Source organism: Carassius auratus, chromosome 31, assembly GCF_003368295.1.
Source record: "Carassius auratus strain Wakin chromosome 31, ASM336829v1, whole genome shotgun sequence".
Classification (NCBI taxonomy): Eukaryota; Metazoa; Chordata; class Actinopteri; order Cypriniformes; family Cyprinidae; genus Carassius; species Carassius auratus.
The window spans coordinates 11,739,700-11,757,418 of record NC_039273.1 but is presented as its reverse complement, the minus strand read 5'-3'; the positions used below and the strand labels follow the sequence as shown (position 1 = coordinate 11,757,418).

Genomic DNA, 17,719 nt, shown 5'->3' with positions numbered 1-17,719 from the left:
TTTAGGTCACATAAATAAACCTGACAATTTGGGGTCCATGTGAACTTTAATAACAATTTAATCCATGGATGGTCTACTGTGCAAGCCAGTGGAAGCATTACTGGAACCAAAGTGACCTACAGGTCTGAAACTGTCATCCCTTGACAAAGAAATCAAGATGTACAGTAGTATGTAGTGCACACAGAAATAAAGAAAGGGGAGGGTCCTTTGCTTTATCCTCTCATTGTCAAGGCCTCTGTAATCCTCTTTAAATTTGAAATGATCATCAGGGTTACTTAGCATGTAATGCAGAGCAACAATTACCATGTCTTTTTTTTTTCTGAGTTTATTTTCTGCAATTAACATTTTCCAATAAATCAAATGCAAATTGACAAAGTACCCCATCCTACCTTTGTCTGCAGCAAACCTATTTACAAGGGCAATTTTTACATACTTCTTTGCTGAGTTTTGTCACCATATGCTTGATACACTAAGTGATTTTACATTTCACAGAAGAAAATGCTTTTGATAGGTTCATTATAATGTTATTTATTTTATGTATGGTTAGAGAACAGTCTGCTTGTTTGTACAATAATGGTACTTATTTTCCAGGGGCCTCATGCAGAAAGAAAGCATGGAAAGAAACACTCTCATTAAAGAAATGCTGCCATGGTACCCGTGATATTTTGTTATTTGGCCAGCACTTACTGCAGAATGGTCTCTCAGGAGTAACCTGGGGTTAAGTGTTTTGTTTATAGGAACTCAGTAGCTCTCCAGTTAATGGATTAGCTCCATGAATGGCCACTGGATTACCAGCCCAGATAGTAGTGCATTATCGCTTTATAAAATGCATATTAAATGGATATTAAAAGATTATAATTTGCTGCAAAGGTGATCAGCCTAAGCACCAACTGAAATACTACAACAGTTAATTAAATAACTACAGTATACTTTTTGTTTTGTTTGTTTTTTTTTTCTCTCTCAGATGTGTTTTTGTTGTTGTTTTCTTACAAGAAGAATGTAGGAAGATGTAACTTGCCTACACCACAAATCATATTAAAAATAAATGGTGTATCATGCTTTGTATTATTATTATTAGTAGTAGTAGTAGTAGTAGTAGTAGTAGTAGTAGTATAAATAATGTGCCTATATTGAGTCTATTATTGAATCTACCACTAATAAATAAATAAGTGCAAATGACGTAAGACCCGACAACAAACTTAAAAACAAAAACAAAAAAAACACCTTCTAAACGGTGGTTACATATGGTTTAAAAAAATGAAATAAATAAATAAATATTTGTGTAAAATTGTAATGAAAAACATAACCTTACCCAGGGGATCTTGGGGGGAAATGGGAATGTATGGTATAACTTGTTTAATAATAATAATAATAATAATAATAATAATAATAATAATAATAATAATAATAATAATAATAATAAAAACTGCTTATGTACACCCTGATGTGATCACTGAAAAAGAAGCTAGTCAAAACTACTATTGCAATAGGTTACAGATTTATATACCAATCTACAGAAGCATGTTTTCTTGTGCAACACAGAAACTTACTGACACACACAGCTGAAGATGAAGATTCATTAAAAATAACAATATAAAGTAAGTTTAGCTGTAACAAACAGCCATGCATTATCTAAATACACACAGTAGTATTATTTTTGTTCATTTTATCTCATTCACATATGGCTTATATTATAGATTGTATTGACAGAAAGAGTGGTTTTGTCAGTGGCTAGAACTCGGTAATAAATTATGTGTTTACATTTTAACATCAATATTTTTCTAGGAATGGCCCCATTTTCCCATTTATTTATTTTTGTATTATTATTTTTATTATCATTATTTATTTATTCATTTATTTATTTTCACACAAATGATGCCAGGCATCATAAAATATTCTCCAAATTCCTAGCCATGATGTACATCTTACAAGTACATCTAGCTGACCTGAATATCGAGACCATAATCCTACCGGCTCACAATCTTGGGTACAAGATCAGGGTACAAGAACTTAATAGCTGATAAACTGCATACCTTGCAGCTCAACATCACCAACCTTGGAAAACTTCAAAAAGTACAACCCTCCCCAATAATGTGCACTCAGCATGTTCATGCAGGACCTGATAAACCAGATGATGCACACACTTGAATGCCAAATCCAAACAATCCTCTTGTGCAATCAACTTGTCAAACCATGACAGCTTATGAATGAGAAATAGACATGATAGCCTCTAATTTTTTTTTTTTTTTTTGAGTACCTAATCCCATAACATATATATCTAGTGCATGATACTCTTTGTTATGGCTTTCTTGTCTGTTGGATGCCTCTGTTTAGTATGAATGTACTTAAACTTTTGTTGCTTGCCTATACAAATAACTGGTTCTAATAAACTGATACTCACTTGATTTCAGTGGTTGCCATTTCCAAGTATTTTGAGACTGGTTTAGACGGAGTCAAGGTTTTTTTTTTTTTTTTTTTTTTTAGCTCTGGACACTATTATAAGGTACAGAAAATATGTCTTGATTAATCTTGGCTTGTATTATGTTTGACCCATCTTGTATGGATACAGAGAATTCCACCATCTAATACGAATCACTGCAGCTTCTCATGAGTTTTGTATGGTATTTTCCCTCCCAGTTTAGAGTGTTTTTGCTTGGGTGTCAGTGTGAGATAACTTTTTTTTTTTTTTTTTTTTTTTTTTTTTTTGGCTTGTCTACAGACTAGGGAAACATTGTTCAGTTTGTAAACATGGTAAATAAATTAAATGAGTTGTGCTCACTGACTAGAATTCCTGGTAAATACACAACTAGGATTCCTGGTAAATTATATTTGGAGTATTTTAAACTAATTTAAAATGTCATTTATCTGAGGTAGAATTATAACGTTTGTTAGCTAAATGCACAATTCAGAAAGACTTCTAATAAAACAAACCATACATAAGTTTTAGCCGACACACTTTCAATATAATTTGTAGCCATTAAATGATTTGCCGACTTTTTGAAAAAAGATAAATCATATGAGTATCTACTGTAACAACATAAAGGCAAGTTATTGCTTCATTGGACCAAACGTGCTGCATGAGATGTCGTTCAGTGGACCCTTACCTTTCTGACTAAACCATGATTTACAGCTGTGGATGTGTTTATGACTCGTTAATACGACAAATCTGGTATGTACTGGGTTTCCATTATTCATGTTTTAATGTGTACTGCTTACACTTATGTAGCAAATACAGTCTTCATAAGCTTTCTATTGAGCCGTGGGAACCGATTGAGGCTGGTGATGTTAATGATAATGCGCGACACCTGCGCCACTCACTGGTCTTGAGTCCCACAGAGGAGCTCCGGAAGGATAAAAGGATGAGTGATGACAGTGCAAGATGAGAGAGGACCAGTCCTGGACTTTGTTTTGTGTTTTGGTTCTATTCATGACCGTGAGGGACTGTTGCACAATTTTGTGTTTATTTTAGTATTAAAATTTAGTTTGAATGTTCACGGTTCCCGCCTCCTTCTTCCCTTGACTACGAACAGTTTTACATAAATAAATAAAACACAAAATATACTAACTGTTGATCACTGGAAGGTCATGATTGTATTATTGATTTTATAGCTGCTATTTTTATTGATGAGGACTTATTTACTGATGGTATGGTGTTCAGCTGACATAAATAAGATCTAATAACTCAAGATGAGAAATGATGGTTTGTCACGTTAGCATGCTTTTTTGAGAACAGTTACCCCTAATATTGCACATAGTCTACCATAATATAAATGTTGCACATACTGCACATGTTTGACATAAACGTGAGGGGATAAGCCTTGATGCTAAAGAGGCTTTTTGTCTGAGCATCAGTGACAACAATGTTAAGCCTACAAAGAAGTAACCCACACATCATGCAAGAGGAAAACTATTAGAACAAGTCAACTTTTGGAAAATATTTTTTGCAATACATTATGCACAAGAACCCATATATTGTCAGATCCTTTTGCTTGGCATGATTATGTGTGTGTACTGTATGTCTATTGAAGGAGTGGCTACTTGATGATGTTATGACACACCTCCAGACCTTACTATACAATCTTTATGGCAAAAGATGAGTCACATGTTCCTATTTAAAGCAATCGACCAAATTAAGAAGAAAGGAATCTGACTGTCATCTTCTGAACTTCTCTTCAGGAAAATCTTCAAGACTTAAAATGGCCAAAAACACCAATATACGAATCAGTCTCCCAGCAGTCTGCTTTGTCTGGCAGATTGCTATGATTATCCTGTTTGGAGTTTTCATCCATTATGATGAAGAGTCTGACACCCACTGGATCGAACACAGAAGAAAGAAAAATATTTCCACAGATTTAGAGAATGACTTTTACTATAGATATCCAAGTGAGTAACTAACATATCTAAATGTTTTGCTGCAGTCTGGTGAATTTACTGCTATAGTGTTGTTTAAATCTCCTCTAAATCATATATGAAGGACTAACATTCTTTACTTTCTTTCCTCCTGTTACCACAGGTTTTCAGGATGTGCATGTGGTGATATTTGTTGGTTTTGGATTTCTAATGACCTTTCTGAAGCGTTATTGTTTTGGTGGAGTTGGTTTAAATTTTCTCATAGCTGCTTTTGGTATTCAGTGGGCTCTGCTGATCCAAGGCTGGTTTCATCATCTTGAAGAAAATGACTGGAAGATAAAAAATTGGGGTTGAGAAGTAATAGATTTTTGATAATATACTTATTGACATTACAAAACATCACTTGAATGTGCACCTTCGTGATTAGACTTAGTTTACCCTACAGCTTACTTGACTGACATGCTTTATAAAGGATACAGAACATTACATGTGATTCCATGTTCCATTTTTGAAGCAATGCTTAATATTTACATCCTTAATCTGTATCTAAAGAATTTTACTGTAATTTTTCAATCAGCCTCATTAATGCAGATTTCTGCGTGGCCAGCTGTCTCATTGCTTATGGCGCTTGTCTTGGAAAAGCCAGCCCAGTGCAGCTCATGGTTCTTACTCTGTTTGGAGTCACCCTGTTTGCTTTTGAGGAGTATATCATTATTGAACTCCTACATGTAAGTTTGAATCCACCTATTTTCTAATAATTCTCATACATGCATAGGTGAAAGTGCTGATGGTTCCATGGTCATCCAGGCTTTTGAAGCATATTATGGTTTGACCGTATCTTGGGTCTTATATCGACCATTGCTATCTCAAAGCAGACCTTTACAAGAATCTGTTTACCACTCCGATGTGTTTGCAATGATTGGTGAGTAGTAAAAGAATGTCTCTCGCAGCTTTCCCCTGTTGCATCAAACAGTGCATAACAAAAGTCCCCCATACAAACAGCTCAACCATTTTTGTGAAAATGATTATGGAAAAAAGAAAAAAAAATAATAATTTAAAATGCTCTAGGAGGGCTGTTGATTTTGCAACGTTTTTAAGTACATATTTATTCAATAACCACTTTATAAAACTGTGCAATTTTCTATTTAATCATGTTTTGTAATTTCAAAGCCTCTTAACTAATGTAAGATTAACCCCTATTTATGTAAAATAATTTATTACAGTGCAGGCATTCTGCATTTTCCTCCTCTGCCCTTTTTTCTTCTTTTTTTCAAATTTTATTTCTAATTTAATCAATAATCTTCAAGAAAATTGAAACTCATGAACAGGTCTGTTTCTTCTTCAAAAAAAAAAAACAACATGTGCGACATTTTAATTCTGTTTTAAGTTAGTGATTTAATCAAATTTTACCCTTTTGGCAATGATGAAAAGTGGTGTGTAATAGCTTGTTGCTAATTTAGTGTTTTGGAATAAAATATTATCAAAAGTGTCCTTCACCCCAGGGGTCTATGCCTCTTGTACCCAATAGGTTATCAGAATATCCAGAATTATTCATAATTTCTGTCCTACTTCCTTTGACAGGTACTCTCTTTCTTTGGATGTACTGGCCCAGTTTTAATTCTGCTATTGCAGATCATGGAGATGGCCAGCACAGAGCTGTTATAAATACCTACCTCACACTGGCTTCATCAGTTCTCACTACCTTTGCTATTTCAAGTATCTCACAGAATAATGGAAAGCTCAACATGGTAACCAAATCTCTGGTGACATTTTGAGTTGATTTATTTATTTATTTATTTTTCATAAAATAACCATTCAAATTTCTTGACATTATTGAGGTACATATTCAGAATGCTACCTTGGCTGGTGGTGTTGCAATGGGAACAGCTTCAGAGTTCATGATTACACCGTACGGCTCTCTAATAGTGGGATTCTGTTCAGGCATTGTTTCCACATTTGGATATCTTTTTCTGACTGTAAGTTTTATTTATTTTTTTCTGTAGTACTGAAAATGCTAAAAAAAAAAAAAAAAAAAAAAAACAAACAAACATATTGCTACTACATGTGGAATGGTTTTAACCATTTAATTGAAGATAGTATAAAAAAATTTTGTAACCATAATAAATTGATATTTGTTTCCTTATCAGCCTTTTATGGAAAAAACTCTGAAGATACAAGACACTTGTGGAATACATAACTTACATGCAATGCCTGGAGTTATAGGTGGTATTGTTGGAGAAATTACTGCAGCTTCTACCAGTGAAACAGTTTATGGACAAGAAGGGTAAGTTGTGTGTGTGTGTGTGTCTATATATATATTTTTAGGTTCCTGAGGATGAGGATGAGAATGTTCTCTCTAGACACTCAAACATAAACCATGCAAGAGGCATACCAGATGTGTGAGTATGCATGCTGTTAAGTTTAAAATCACTTGTGTTCATGATTGAAGTGTGCTAGGAATTTGTTTATAAAAAAATTTATTAAATTGATAAATGTGCAAAGTGAAATGAATCAATTTTTGGTAAAATCTCTCATGTACACAGGTATCAATGAAGTAATGTGTAAGAAAAAAACAAAACAAAACGAAAAAGCCTTGGAAAAACTCCACATCCTGAAGAACTTTAGCTCTGAATGATAAATGAATAAGTATCATGGAGGATTTACAGAATGAAACAAGTTAAGCTACTCAATGGAAATTTTTAAGATTGTCATGTGGTGTGGGTTGTACCATGTCATCATCCCAAAACTGCTGCTTCCACAAAAACAAATCCGAGCATGGTTTATATAAATTATTTATCCCTTCTTATTTTTTTTTCTTATTATTGTTTGTAATGTAAATTAATGTTAAAAAAACTTACATTAATAATACAAATAATTATATGTGAGCGCTATAAAGAAACAGAACAAGTTAACTTGTTTATGCTATATTTTTTTTTTTTTTTTTTTTTTTTAGGACTGAAGGACGTTGATGCTACATCATGATTGTCTTCGACAGGTGAATTTGCATATTTGCCTGAATCCTCTTTGTTAACGAACTCTGGTATGTTAAGAGCTATATCCATCATAAGTGTTTGGGCGGAAAGGTCCTGTTCAGTTAAAATAATAAATGATCATTCCCGTTAGCATAAGATCTCTGTAGATGAAGTCTAACACAAAAAAAATAATAATAATAATAAATAAATACCTAGTAGGCTTTTTTTAACGCCAGAGAAATTAGTGTTTATGACATTTCTTTGAAAGCCGTCACTGAAGTTATGGTTAGGATTGGGGGATGCTTTTGTTTCTGTTTTTTTTTTTTTTTTTTTGGAAAAACAAGCAAACAAACAAAATAATAATAATAATTGAATGGCTGAAAACTGACAAAAGAGAACAGATTCTATGGAACAGATCAGCTTTTTGGTGTTATAACTGACCTAAACTATTTGCCAAAAGGAAGCACTTAAAAATGGGGTAAATTAGGGAGGTGTCAGGATTCTGGACTGTTCTGTGTGTTTTGCCCCTGATTCTGTTCCTGTTTGTCCTTGTTTGGTCAAGTTTCTGTCCTCATTATTTAAATAGTCACCTGTGTTAAGTAATTATCTCTTGTATTTTATCTGTTGGTTCTACTTGTTGGATGTCTCCCTGGTTTCCTGTCTCTACTTTGGATTATTAAAGACTTATTCGTGTTATCTCCAGAGTTTCCTCATTCCTTGTGTGACAGAAGTACCGACCAAAATAAAGTTTATTGCATGTTTCCCCCCTTTTTTATTTTCTCTCAGTGTTTTTATTTTTCTTTCTGTTGTGCCCGATTGATCCCCTTCTTCGCCCGAGTACCTCCTCCTTCTGCTGGAGCAGGGGAGCTGATCTCTTGGGGACCACACAAGACTGTTCATGTTCGTATCTCAAACAACCAGCTACCCGGATGATGCGTTCTTCGCTTTCTATGATGCAAGCCTGAACCCCGAGTGCAGAGCGCTGTCGTCCGAAGATGGTACCGATGGAAAATTTCACCTCCTTCTTGTAGTGGATTACTGGCGAGAAACAGATCACCACTTACAATCTGCCCCGTGGATGATCTCACCAGATCCACTCCTGACCCAGAGCCCAGCACACCATCTCCCCATGGTACAGAGCATCAGCCTGAGGCCCATTGATAATGGAGAGCCATTTTCAACCGCGAGCCAGAGCAAGACCAAACGACAGAGCAGAAAATGCCCCAGAAGTTGAGCCCAACCTGTCAGACCAGATATGAGAGCCGATGACCGCGCCCGCCACGAGAGAGCAAGCCGTGGACGGTGTGAGAGAGGAGCTTCACCCTCTGTATCACTGCTGGGTATGGAGCAGTGTTGGTACCAAAACCTGGAGGGGGATCTAATAGACTGGGACTCTGAACTGGAGATTGAACTGCCCCATCTCCACTCGCCATCGTCTCCGCTAGTCAGGTCCAGCCCTTCTTCATCCTTGGTTCCCTCATCCAGCCCAGAGTAGGTTTCCGATCCTCCAGTGCCTGTTCCTGAAAAGTGCCCCCCAGTGCCCGTTTATCGAAAATGCACTCCTTCCCACCCACTCCTCCCTCCTCCTCCACTGTCATCTGACAGCCCTTCTGCTCACTCTAAGCACAACCATGATTGCTGTATGAGCCCCGTGGGACTGCCGGCGTCGGAGAATGCCTCACCTCCGTCTCCAAGGCCCATACTCCACCTCAGCCCGTAGACCGAGTGGCTCCACCTCGGCTCCTAGCTCCCTTGCCTCCACTGTCACCAATTGATCCATCAGCTCCACCTGGCTCCCTTGTCTCTCTCTACCTTGTCGGGCTGTCCCACCAGCTCTGTTTGGCTCCTTCCTCCCGTCAGCTCCACCTTGGTCCTCAGTCACTCAGGCAATGCTGCTGATCTCCGGATCTCAACCTCCTCCTTGGTCACCAGAGCACTCAGCTCCACTATGGCCTTTTCCTATGGGATTTTCGCCATCCCCCTGGTTCATTTGCTCTCAGCCTCGGGCTCCTCCACTACCTGATTCGCCACTGTTAGTCGGCCCCCTGGAGTTGGCGGCCTTCCCTCCTTCCACCATCATATCCACCGTGGGCCGCTGTTATGGCTGTGGTCTGGGTCCTGCTGTGCTCCGGGTCCATCCTGTCTCTGCCCTGGCTCCTCCATTCTTCGTCACCCCCATGCTCTGTTCTCTTCCGGAACCTCCTCCCAAGCTCACGCCCATGACACCTTCCCGGGAGGGAAGTGATATATCAGGATTCTGGATTGTTCTGTGTCATGTTTTGTCCATGTTTCTGTTGTTGTTCACTCTTGCTTGGTCAAGTTCCTGTCCTCGTTTAGTTAATTAGTCATTCTGGTCACCTATGTTAAGTAATTATCGCTTGTATTTAAGTTCCTGTCTATGCAGTCTATCTCTGTCAGTTCTACTTGTTGAATGTCTCCCTGGTTTCCTGTCCCTACTTTGGTCCCTAAGACTTATCCGGACTGCTGAGTCCTTAGCCATCTTCAAGAATCGGCTTAAAACACATCTCTTCCATCTTTATTTAACCCTCTAACTTTAACACTATTCTTATTCTATTCTTTAAAAAAATATAACTAAAAAAAATCTAACTACCTTTATAATCTTTTTGTATTCTATTTTCTTTTCATTAATTATGCAATTGTATGTGTGTGTGTGTGTGTTTGTGTGTGTGTGTGTGTGTGTGTGTGTGTGTGTGTGTGTGTGTGTGTGTGTGTGTGTGTGTAAAGACCTCTAACACTAGCTTGCTCTATTCTTTTTTTATACTGTATCTTATTTTATTCTGTATTTTATCTGTTTTCTTTATATTATATTATTTAAAATCCCATGCTATGTGTACTGTGTTAACCTAACTGAGACTTGTTATAGCACTTATATACCATTGCTCTTTTTGTTGTTTTTGATTGCTTCCACTGTCCTCATCTGTAAGTCGCTTTGGATAAAAGCGTCTGCTAAATGAATAAATGTAAATGTAAATAATTGTATATTGTTGCGGATTGTTTTTAAGGGATTTAACAGTGAAAGAAACTCTTTCCACATTTGTTGTTCAGTATAAAACATGAACAGTAAAAAATATTAAATATTTAATTGAAGACTGAAAAGGTATTTTCTACTTCAAATTGTTATGTTTAACTTAATTAGTTACTTTTCGTGTTTAACTTAATGAGTTTCTTATTTTTTACATTTAATGGTAGTTAAATTTTAAGTCTTAATTTTACAGTCCTGTACTGCGTGTACATACTATGTATTTCTTATGGTAATTACAATAACTAAGTAATAACTAAGTAATAAACCAAACCTTAACATGTAGTTACCTAGTTTTACCCAGTACTTTCTTATGGAAGTACATTGTAAGTGTGCAAACCGTTTATTTGACATTTCTGAGTGGAAAAAGTTTCAAATAAATCTTACAAAAAAAAGTTTTTTCGGTTTAGCCACTCCCCTTTTCAATATTAGATGTATTATTCTGTATACTGTATAGCTACCTAGTTGCCATACATCGCACAAGACTGTCTGCCATTTAGTAGGAAACAAATGAGTTATAGTGTAAACCATGCATTATGTGTTCCTAAGGCAGATGTGTTCAGGTTGAGCAAGTATATCCAGTCGTGAAAAGTTGAAAATATGTTGGTCCCCAAGCAGCTGAGTAAGATGAGTAAGAGATCAGCAGTCAGTTTAGAACATACTTACAGAAAAACAATTCTTTCAAAATTGGAGTTGTCAGAACCATAAGTTATGTGCATTAGACCACCCTAAAAAATAAATATAACCAAGACCATGTATCAACCCATTCTCACTCCAAAGGCGTCAAAAACCGAAGCATGGTCAAGCGCCCCTAGCGTCACTTTTATGACGCCAAATGTGCCTCTCGGCGTCGAATATATAGAAGCACTACGACCTTCATTGCTTTCAATGGGAAACTTTTGGCGTCAGAATTCGAAACGAGGACATGAGATGTTTATCGCTATGAAATCACGTTCAAGAAGTCTCATTCAGCACACATCGCGATACTTGCTATCAGTGACAGTTCCACAGTTTGGGTGAGTAGTCGTATATACGCTCTTTTAATGCCTTTTATAAAATGTATTCTGTCTTATTTATTAATCAAATTAGTGCCATATGTTTAATCGCTGTATTATATCGGTCATCCGCGGCTGTCTTTGAGTTTCATTGCGTTTAAATAAATGAACACAGCTGCTAATTAGTCTGATTAAACTCTATCTGTCACGTGACGTGCCATAGACCTTCGATCCGTTTTATATTATTATTAATTTCAGGATCAATGATGTAAGTTGTATTTGTAGTAAAATCATGGTAATCACGACACTTACAATAGTAATAAATGAAATGTGAAGTTAAAACACAGTAAACAGGACATTAGTAACTGTAACTGTAGTTTTACTATGGTATATTAATAATCAATACAACAATACAATAATCACCAAACCAGCTATGTTTGTATCACTGTAATGTTAGTTTTTTTATGTGCTTTTATATGACAGATATCACACTAATCATATTTTCTGTACCATGCTTTTAATACCTTTTAATGTAAATCCAAAAAAAATAAAAATCCAATTAAAAATAAATAATAAAACATGCATTTTTCCATCTTGCAGTTCTTTCATATCAGTTTATATATATATATATATATATATATATATATATATATATATATATATATATATATATATATATATATATATATATATATAAATATTTTGCTCACAGATCATTATTAACATTCTGTATATAATTCAATTTTATTTACTCTCCCCTTTTTATTATTTTTATTTTTATTTTTAGCTGAAAAGACATAAAGGCAGTCAGCCCAGTGGTGTTTCTGGAGAGGGATTCCTTCAGAAATGGAGAAGACAGAAAGCTGCGGAGGCAGATATTTGCAGCAGTAAGTCTGTGATAGTTTGTCCCTTTTATCAAACATTCCTGCTGTTATAATTTGTACAGCATTTGTTGTTTCTTAAACTGTTGCACTGTCCAAATACCCACACTTGCCATCTTTGCACTTGACCACTTGATTACTTATTTGACGTCTTTCCTGTATTTGGCCTAGTGTTCGAGTGAGCATGATAACCACAAGTGTGTGTCGAACTTTTCATGACCTGATGACTGTGTTTCCCAATCCTGATCCTGGAGAACCCCAGCACTGCACGGTTTTGGTGTCTCTCTTATCTGCCTTGGAGTCTTCACTGATGAGCTGATGAGTTGAATCAGGTGTGTTTGATCAGGGAGACATCTCAAATGTGCAGTGTTGGGGTTCTCCAGGACCAGGATTGGGAGCCACTGCCTTATGGGACACTTATGTGTTTACAGAGATTTTTAATAACTAATTATCAATATTTCACATACTGTACATTGGACAGCTTCCCATGACCTCTTGTGAGATCTCGGCAAAAAGTCTGACGATTTATTCCAAAACATGATGCATGATGGGATACACTAAGCTTTGTATAGCGCTCCGGAGCAGTATTGGAGAGGTTTAGTGTGTGTTAAGGACGCTGTGCTTTGGCATTATTAAGACCGGGGACAGTCTCGTTCACACACTGTCACATACACACACTCTCAAGTTTTTACAGAGGCTGCTTTTATGGTCTAAACAAAACACAGTGTAATGTATAAGTTGAATGTAATTTAATATTTCCTTCCTTTCTGTCTTACAGGATTGTTTGAGGATAACGCTGTAGCTCCATCATGCACAAGGACTCACCTCGTTTACTCTTTATCACCCACACACACAGAAATGGTCCCTGGATCAGTGATTAGACTTTGCAGTGGTTTGATTTTTGCAGAAGATGTAACTTTGTTTTAATTATAAGCTCATAATGAATACATTACAGAACCAGTGATGAAAACAATAGTTAAAAAAAGCGCTCCATATTAAAAATATATTGCACACTTGACATGCATGTCTTCATGGTGTTTTTTTGTGAGTTTGAAACATTTACATTGTGTTGTATAACATTTTGGTCACAACACTTTTTCCAGTGTTCTCTGAAAGACATACTGTATTTACTGTTTTGTTTTTTAATAAAAGCATTTTCATTTGCATACTGAAAATAGTTAATGTTTACAACATAACTGCCTTTTTATTCTTTATGGTGGCAAAAACGAGCTTGGTGACAGAGGATGCAGTGTAGTAATTTGGGCATGTTGTCTTTAAATGAGTTTGACATATAAATAAATAATGGAAGATCCTTACAAAAATATGCATGTTTATTATGCTTTATGTATTTATTTGTTCATTCATTCATTCATTTATAATTTCAGTTTTTATTCCTAGAGTTCAAATGGTAGAGAATGGTAAATCACAGAAACACAAATGTGAACAATTTTAACTTTAAAACACAATGTAATATACAATGTAAATTTTAGAAGCACATCATTTGATTAGTAAATATATTTCTCTTTGGTCAAAAAAAAAAATACAAATCTTAAAAATGTGTCTTATATTTATTATAGAGGAATCTGTCTGTTGGATACAACTGCGACTGCTGGGCATGTGCACATCAATATTGCCCAATGTTTGTCAAGCTGAACAACGGAGGAAGGTGAAGACGTTAATAAAACCGAATCTAATAAGTAGCAAGCTTAATCTATTGTTAACCGAATCTATCCCTTCAGCCGAAAAACGAAAGACGTCGGTCATACATGGATAAGGAAGTGTGTCGCTGCTGCTCAGCTTTGATGTCATTGGCTATGAATTTTCAGGACAGCCTGTGGTTGGACTATCTTTTAACCCATATTAAACAGCGCATCATGTAAAAAAGTATGTTTTGCTCCTATCATCACATTAGTAATATATTAAGTCAACAATGAAGTGTTGCTATCTTGAGAAAAATGACATCTTTAGCGAGATCCTAATCCTAACCCTAAGCATAACTTCAATGAACTACAAAAAACAGCCCCCTAGTGTTGCCTTTGCATAGATAGAACGACGGAGGCTTGTGGGTAATGTAGTTTAAAACTTTTTATTAACGAAACGAAATAAATTATTTATTTTAAGGAAAACTGGATATCTAAATATGTTTATTGTGCAAACCTCTATGATATATTTGAGAGGCAGGCTGAAATGTGGTATTTTACAGTGAGCAATATTTAAAATGCCTTTATGTCAGCTTTCCATTTATTTCTGAAAACTGAGCTCAACATTATTTTATCAGCATAGCATAAGTAATAATCCTGCCCATTTTCTCTTTGATATGTTAATTGGACTCTGATTTACAGCCATTTGAAATGTACAGTTTTGGGCTCTTCCGGGGGGTGCTACTGGGCCCCTGGGGGTAGAAGGGCAGTAAAACCTACATATATGTATTCTACTCATCATGGACAACAAACTGAGCTGAGTCACATTTATATCTGACAGTTTTCACAGTCCTCTGTTTTCTAATTCTTACATCATTGCTATTATACCTTTTGACAGGACATTGTGAGGCCATCTGATGAAACATTGAAAAATTAGAAAGAAATGATTTAATAATGAAAATAATAGATTATTTATTTGATTTTTGAAGTATATGGCAAGAAATATAATGGATGAACCTGCAACAACTTGCCTTTATCTATTCCCCACCTGTAAAGCAGTAATCAAGGACAATGTATACACATTGTGATACTTCACTATTACACAAGGACAAATTCATGCAGTGCTAAGAATATTAATTTATATATATATATATATATATATACAGTATTGTTCAAAATAATAGCAGTACAATGTGACTAACCAGAATAATCAAGGTTTTTAGTATATTTTTTATTGCTACGTGGCAAACAAGTTACCAGTAGGTTCAGTAGATTGTCAGAAAACAAACAAGACCCAGCATTCATGATATGCACGCTCTTAAGGCTGTGCAATTGGGCAATTAGTTGAAAGGGGTGTGTTCAAAAAAATAGCAGTGTCTACCTTTGACTGTACAAACTCAAAACTATTTTGTACAAACATTTTTTTTTTCCTGGGATTTAGCAATCCTGTGAATCACTAAACTAATATTTAGTTGTATGACCACAGTTTTTTAAAACTGCTTGACATCTGTGTGGCATGGAGTCAACCAACTTGTGGCACCTCTCAGCTGTTATTCCACTCCATGATTCTTTAACAACATTCCACAATTCATTCACATTTCTTGGTTTTGCTTCAGAAACAGCATTTTTGATATCACCCCACAAGTTCTCAATTGGATTAAGGTCTGGAGATTGGGCTGGCCACTCCATAACATTAATTTTGTTGGTTTGGAACCAAGACTTTGCCCGTTTACTAGTGTGTTTTGGGTCATTGTCTTGTTGAAACAACCATTTCAAGGGTATGTCCTCTTCAGCATAGGGCAACATGACCTCTTCAAATATTTTAACATATGCAAACTGATCCATGATCCCTGGTATGCGATAAATAGGCCCAACACCATAGTAGGAGAAACATGCCCATATCATGATGCTTGCACCTCCATGCTTCACTGTCTTCACTGTGTACTGTGGCTTGAATTCAGAGTTTGGGGGTTGTCTCACAAACTGCCTGTGGCCCTTGGACCCAAAAAGAACAATTTTACTCTCATCAGTCCACAAAATGTTCCTCCATTTCTCTTTAGGCCAGTTGATGTGTTCTTTGGCAAATTGTAACCTCTTCTGCAGATGCCTTTTTTTTAACAGAGGGACTTTGCGGGTGATTCTTGAAAATAGATTAGCTTCACACAGACGTCTTCTAACTGTCACAGTACTTACAGGTAACTCCAGACTGTCTTTGATCATCCTGGAGGTGATCATTGGCTGAGCCTTTGCCATTCTGGTTATTCTTCTATCCATTTTGATGGTTGTCTTCCATTTTCTTCCACGTCTCTCTGGTTTTGCTCTCCATTTTAAGGCATTGGAGATCATTTTAGCTGAACAGCCTATCATTTTTTGCACCTCTTTATAGGTTTTCCCCTCTCTAATCAACTTTTTAATCAAAGTACGCTGTTCTTCTGAACAATGTCTTGAACGACCCATTTTCCTCAGCTTTCAAATGCATGTTCAACAAGTGTTGGCTTCATCCTTAAATAGGGGCCACCTGATTCACACCTGTTTCTTCACAAAATTGATGACCTCAGTGATTGAATGCCACACTGCTATTTTTTTGAACACACCCCTTTCAACTAATTCAACTAATTGCCCAATTGCACAGCCTTAAGAGCGTGCATATCATGAATGCTGGGTCTCATTTGTTTTCTGAGAATCTACTGAACCTACTGGTAACTTGTTTGCCATGTAGCAATAAAAAAATATACGAAAAACCTTGATTATTCTGGTTAGTCACATTGTACTGCTATTATTTTGAACAATACTGTATATATATATATATATATATATATATATATATATATATATACATATATATATATATATATATATATATACATATATATATATATATATATATATATACATATATATATATATATATATATATATATATAACTATTTAGCAAAAATCAGTGTAAAAATGTCCTCCTCACCCCCGTATCTTGCTCCTCAGGTGCTGGACATCATGTGTGTGCTCTTGGTTTTAATGCAGTACAAGATCCCATTGATCATTCCTGCTACATTCTCAGTTATCCCTCAAGTGTTTGTAACAATAAAGCCCATGGCACCATCTTGTAATGCAGAATAGTTAATCTCGTAACTCCCTTTATTTCACTAAAGAATTTGCATATTTGTTACTAAAATATAAAAAAAATTACTTTCTGGTGTACTGATGTCCCAGATGTTATTAATCTGATCAAAAATGTTTATGTCTTAAATAAAAAAATAATCCCAATAATTAATATGTAGTTTTTCCAAGTCTAAAATAAACACTGTAACAACAATGAGTTTTACATAGTAATTAACTCAAATGATATATAGGGAATTTGAATAATTAATCAAGAATTTGATTAATATATATCTCAGATGACAGTTACATTTAATTTTATTGATTATGAAAAATAGCTCAATTGCCAATACCAATACTAATCACAGGGCACTGTAATTTACTCATTAATATGTCAATATTACATTCTTCATATCAATTATTGTGATATCTCTTACTGTAAATTACTGCAGATCAAACCGTGGTATGTCCAGCACACCACTGTAGACCTATCAATTTTCAATAAAGTTATCACGCCTTATAATTCAAGGAAAAGTATTCTCTGGCCATGAAAATATTATCCTATCCTTATGATAAATTTAGTTTCTAAATTTAGAGCTTGTAGCTAAAGATCAGAACATTTCAGTGACTCGTAATGTGAGTGGGGTGGAGTCCAAGCCAATCATTTTATATATGGGTTTTTAATAATTCAACTAGTAATACATCAAACTACAAATCACACAGAGTAAATATGCGTACGAAAAT

The 17,719-nt window shown here is 35.6% G+C and overlaps 1 pseudogene; it reads left to right on the top strand.

Annotated features, from left to right (window-relative positions):
- Positions 1-4,196: 4,196 nt before the first annotated feature.
- On the top strand, positions 4,197-6,638 carry LOC113051107 (ammonium transporter Rh type C 1-like; annotated as a pseudogene).
- Positions 6,639-17,719: the final 11,081 nt, after the last annotated feature.